General features: G+C 36.3%; 1 pseudogene; it reads right to left on the reverse strand.

The window, feature by feature from the left end:
- Window positions 1-1,367: 1,367 nt before the first annotated feature.
- Window positions 1,368-5,343, reverse strand: LOC121821207 (small ribosomal subunit protein eS7 pseudogene; annotated as a pseudogene).
- Window positions 5,344-5,707: the final 364 nt, after the last annotated feature.

The following is a 5,707-nucleotide window of genomic DNA, read 5'->3' on the forward strand; positions in this document are numbered from 1 at the left end:
TAGTCATCCTCTTGCATTCTGAATTAGCATTTTGAAAGGCTATAGATTCAGTTAATATTTATATCACTTCTATATCTGATACTATTCTATTTACAGCTGAAGCCAATCTTTACAAAAAAAATAAGTGAGTACTTCTTTGGGGCCTTTTATAACTTTAGTAAATGATTTAGACCTCTTTTGTGATACTTCAACCTTGTCCAAAACTGTTTGCAGATCAGCATATTGACCTTCACCAAAAATTGGTCTTGGGAAATATCAATACCTCTAACATTGTTTTTTCATTGTTCTCTGGACATAGCTTCTTATTTCCACCACGTTCTACACTGTAACTGAGGTCTAGCTTCCAATATTGCTGTAACTAGACCTTTTCCATCATGGGGGATAATTATAGTATATGTTGCCTATAAACTTAACATCTGTTTCACTTATGGTGAATGCATACTATTTGAAAGGACCACTTCTTTAAATCTCCTCAAATCTAATATCTATAGGATTCAATTTAACTTCTGCATAACCTCGGGGGTGCCTATCATCAGTTGGTCATTCTTGTGTAGTAACTGGATAAACTGAGCTTGGTCATCTAATAACCTTTAGATGTCCTTCTTCAATTTCATCATGCAGGGGTACAGTAGGTTCCTGTTTAAATTCCTCTGTGTTTAAGTATTTTTCTTACTTTCATTAGTAAGTATTTCTAAGGTTTGTATCTTAACAGTCAAATTTTCAAATTTGGCACAATTACCAAACCACTTTTTAAATGTTAAAATATGGATTACCAAACGTATATTAATTGACAGTCAGCACCATGTCAATCCCAGCTAAGTTGGTTAGCCCTTAATTTACTTTTTCTGCTTCTAATCCATCCATTCTGGCACTATACAAAGTCCTAAATACCTGCATTGTGACATTGTTAAAGTGGGAAAGAATTTTCTTTGGACTTCCTAGGTGTCTCACCAAATTTGCTGCCATGTCCTTGACAGAGGCAGGCATGTGAGGCACTTGGGAACGGGGTGCAGACACAAGGGGATGGCTGCAGGAAGAGCTAACCAGGGAGCAGCTGCAGTGGCAGTAAGAAGTGGTGGTTTGAGAAGTGGCTGTGTGATCGCGTGCCAATCGCTGGTTGCCACATGCTGTTTTTATCTAAGCTTTTATATTTACCAGTAAATACACAAGAGTTAGATATGGGGGTGGGGGGGAAGAACCTGCTAGAGAAACAACGAGCTGAACTTCCTTTACCTCCAGACACCAAGCAAGAAAACGTCTCTCCTTCTGTCCCAAACCAAACATGGCAACAAATCTCTAAGTCCCTCCTTCCTTCTTCCTGTGCATCTCTCCATGTGACTTCCCAGGTCCTCTACACTCTCTATGGATTTTTTTTTTTTTTTTTTTTTTTTACTACGAATGACACTTTTTTCAGTCATTTTCTTCACAACTGAAACTCTGGGAATTCAAAATTAACATCTTTGCCTGTGAGCTTCTTATACACACCAGAAAAATTTTCAACCTTGTGCTCCACGTTGTTCTGCTGGGCTTTGTCTAAATGAACCTTTATGAGCCGGCTGCCATCCAGTTTCACGCAGATCCTCTTCCCCACAATCTCACTTGGGAAGACCAAGTCCTCGAGGATGGCGTCATGTACTGCAGTGAGGCTGCGGCTTCTGGGGCGCTTCTGCTTCTTTTTCGTGCAGCTTTTCCGAGTTGGCTTGGGCAGAATCCTCTGAGCAATGAAGACGACGGGCTTCCCACTGAACTTTTTCTCCAATTCACGAACCAGCCAGACTTGGATTTTCTGGAAAGACTTCAGCTGAGGAACTGATACAAAAATTATGATAGCTTTCCGGCCACCACCAACTTCAATGTTCAGTTCCCGCAGCTGCGCCTTGAGATCGGCGTTCATCTCCAGCTGGAGCAGCGCCTGGCAGATGCCAGACTCAAACTAGTCCGGCTTCTTGTAAGGAGATCACTTGCCTGGCCCCCTGATCCAAGGTTAATTTTATTAACAGAGTCTTGGTGTTTCACATTGCAATCAAATATCTTTCAACAATGTGTTGATCAGATTAATGTATATTCCCTTACCTCAAACATCCATATTAAAAGTGGGTCTTCTCACTTACAATAATTTAATTAAGAAAAAAATTCCTCACAGGTGAACTCAATCACTTAGATCATAGTTCATTTCAAATATGGTCAAATTGACAGCTAAGAATAACCATCACATGCATCAACAATCATAACCTCTAATGAAGAAAAACTTGAATGTTTAGGGGAGAGGGAGTCATCTCTTTTATTAATTAAAGTTGTAGCTTTGCGCCTTTCCTGGAACTCACTTGGTAGCCCAGGCTGGCCTCGAACTCACAGAGATCCGCCTGGCTCTGCCTCCCGAGTGTTTTTTTTTTTTTTTTTTTTTTTTTAAACTTTTTTTCTTTTTTTTTTTTTTTTGGTTTTTTTTTTTCAACTCTATGTAGCTTTGTGCCTTTCCTGGAACTCACTTGGTAGCCCAGGCTGGCCTTGAACTCACAGAGATCCACCTGGCTCTGCCTCCCGAGTGCTGGGACTAACAGCGTGCGCCACCACTGCCCAGGTGATATTTGGAAATTTCTAATAGGTATATATGAAATTTTGATTGCTTGTGTCTTGTGATTACTAGTTTTGTAACAATTTGACACAAGATAGAGTTATCAAAGAGGATGAAATAACAACTGAGAAAATGCCTCCATAAGATTGTTCTATTAGAAAGTGAGTGGGGTATTGTCTTGATAGTACTTAATGTGGAAGGTCCCATACCACAGGCTTTAGAGCCACCCATAAACAGAAGGTCCTGAGTTGTACAAGAAGGCAGGCTAAGAAATACGTGAGGAATGAACAAGGAATGTACTCTTCCATGACTCAGAGTCAGTTTCTACTCCAAAATTCCTGTCATTAAGTCCTCCATTGTCTCCCTTGGATGATGGACTCAAGCATTACCCCCCACTCCACAAACACACACACACACACACACACACACACACATTTGCATATGAATATCAGTACTAATTACTCTGATAGGTCTTTTGACCTCACAAGTGATCAGTTCTGACCAGATGTACAACACTGGGACTGAGATTCACTCTGTGGAACACATTTCATTTTCAATTAGAGACTAATTTATCCCGATAATAATCATACCATTTATGGGCACACCTAACTTAGCAAATTCTTATTATAGTTAACAGCATTCATTGCTTGGTAAGGGTTGATACATTTTCTCCCTTGTAGACTGTGTATTGCCTTGTAGAGGAGTGTTTCTAGCGCCAACATTTTCTAGATGTGCTGAGAAGGGAGAGAGAACATGTAAATCTTTAACAATCTAGATGTTAGTTAAATAATAAAAACATCTATGCTGAAAAAAATGATTCTAGACTCCATTTGAAATATTTAGGACACAGAAACTTTAGAATTAATACATATGAGATATATCCCCATTTAGTCTTTATTTTTAAATGCATTGATTTAACATATTTTTAATGAAACTCATTTCTACTAACAATAATGATGTTGTCATATAACATAGTCATAAAGTAGTAACTATGAGCCATAGGAGATATAGAAATAAAATATGTGACAATAACAAGAAATTGGGGTATAAACTGGAAATGTTTTACATTTTCAGAATTATGTCTTTTTTATTTGAAAGTATTTTGCCATTTGTTCAAGTTTACATTTATGACCCAGAATAATCACTAAAATTATTCTAAATGTAGCACAGACATAAACACTCTAATAAGGTGGTTCATTAGGAGGATTTCATTAAAAATAATGTTTCTGTGCAAAAACTAACAAGACAGACTAAATATGATTTCTACAAAACAGTAGAATGTCTGACAAATCTAATCATTTAAATAACTAAATATAATGATTATAATTAGATTCCAAAACAAGCATATCAGATTATATTCAAAACAAGATGTAACAGATCAAATGTATGAATTCAAAGAAAAATACTTTACATTGAAAATAATAATGAAATGATTTACTATCAAAACCATAATCATTGAATGCTGTTTTAATATCAGAACAGATAAACTTCAGTATTTTTTCAAGTGCATATACAGAATCCTCCACAGTGCAGAGGTCTTTAATATTTCTAAATTTACATGTGATCAATATTACATTGCTTGTAAAAGAAAATTTAACTCATGCACTTTGAGATATATAATTGAATCCTTGTTGTTTCTTATAAGCTGAGAGAGTATTCAGAAATTCTAAATAGTTTGCTCAGTGTTGTAGCAATGAAAATCATCTAAAGATTTAAATTTTAAAAATGTGTGCCTCAATTGCCACAAAAACTTTCAATGTAATTCAGCTTCCCACATCCTTTTATTATGTAGGATTATTTATGTCCACAATTTTACAATCAATGCTTAGTTTTCTTTCCTTAAAATTACAAAATGGAAATTTTTAATTTTTAGACCAATATTTTAATTTGAAATTCCAAATGTTGCCGGTATTTGCTTATATAACTTGATTTCTCCAAGAAATCACATAAAAGCAGAAACAAACACCAAATTTTGGCTTAATTCCACAGTGTTAATTTGGAAGAATAAATTATGTTTACTTTTCAGTGGTTCAAATACACACACACACACATACATACACATACACACACACACACACAAAATTAATCCTTGCTAGAAAGAGAAAATACAAACATTAATTTGTTCTGTATTTTATCTTTGATAGCACTTTGGAAGGATGTTATTATGGATTCTACATAAAAAGAAAACATATATTTCATATATTTCAGAAAAAAAGCAAATCTTGCATGAGATAAAATATTAAAATTTTTAATAATATCTATGTAAACCAATTAGTAAGAATATGTAGAAACCCCTCAAATTTGTAAAGTAATCAGTCCACGTGCCTTAATTTAAGTTTCCTGGGAGCTAGAGAGATGATTCAGTGGTTAAGAGCACTGGCTGCTCCTCCAGAGGACCTGAGTTCAATTCCCAGCACCCAAATGGCAGCTCACAACTACCTGTAACTCCAGTTCCAGGGTACCTGAAACCAATGGCAAACAACAACAACAAAACAAAAACAAAAATAAAACAAGACAAAAACACCAAAGAACACAAATAAATAAATAAATTAAAAGTAAAGAAAAATTGTTTCCTGAAAGCCCTCAACTTATTGTATAATAGAACATATAGAGACATATTCACCTACACCCCTGCCAATTCATTTAGGAGTTTGCATGTCTCATTTATACATCAAGATGATATCACAGAGTAATTACTGAGAACCACAACAACATTTTCAATTAGTATACATTACCTTTGTCTTAGAGTTTCTATTGCTGTGACTAAACATCGTGACCAATGGGCAAGTTGGGGACGGGAGGGTTTAGTTGGCTTACACTTCATCATTGCTGTTCATCACTGATGTCAGGACAGAAACTAAAACAGTGCAGGGTCCCAGAGGCAAGAGCTGACACACTGGCTTGATTCCCATGGCTTACTCAGCCCATCTTCCCTCAGGGCAGGCATTCCTGCATTGATCACTAAATGAGAAAATGCCTTATACCTGGATCTCATGGAGGCATTTCCTCAACTGAGGCTCCTTCCTCTCTGATGACTCCAACTTGTGTCAAGTTGACACACAAAACCACCCAGTGCAAACCTATTACACTATAATGACAAAAGGTTTGATTCACCAAACATGACTGATTATCTAC

Source organism: Peromyscus maniculatus, chromosome 11, assembly GCF_049852395.1.
Source record: "Peromyscus maniculatus bairdii isolate BWxNUB_F1_BW_parent chromosome 11, HU_Pman_BW_mat_3.1, whole genome shotgun sequence".
Lineage (NCBI taxonomy): Eukaryota > Metazoa > Chordata > Mammalia > Rodentia > Cricetidae > Peromyscus > Peromyscus maniculatus.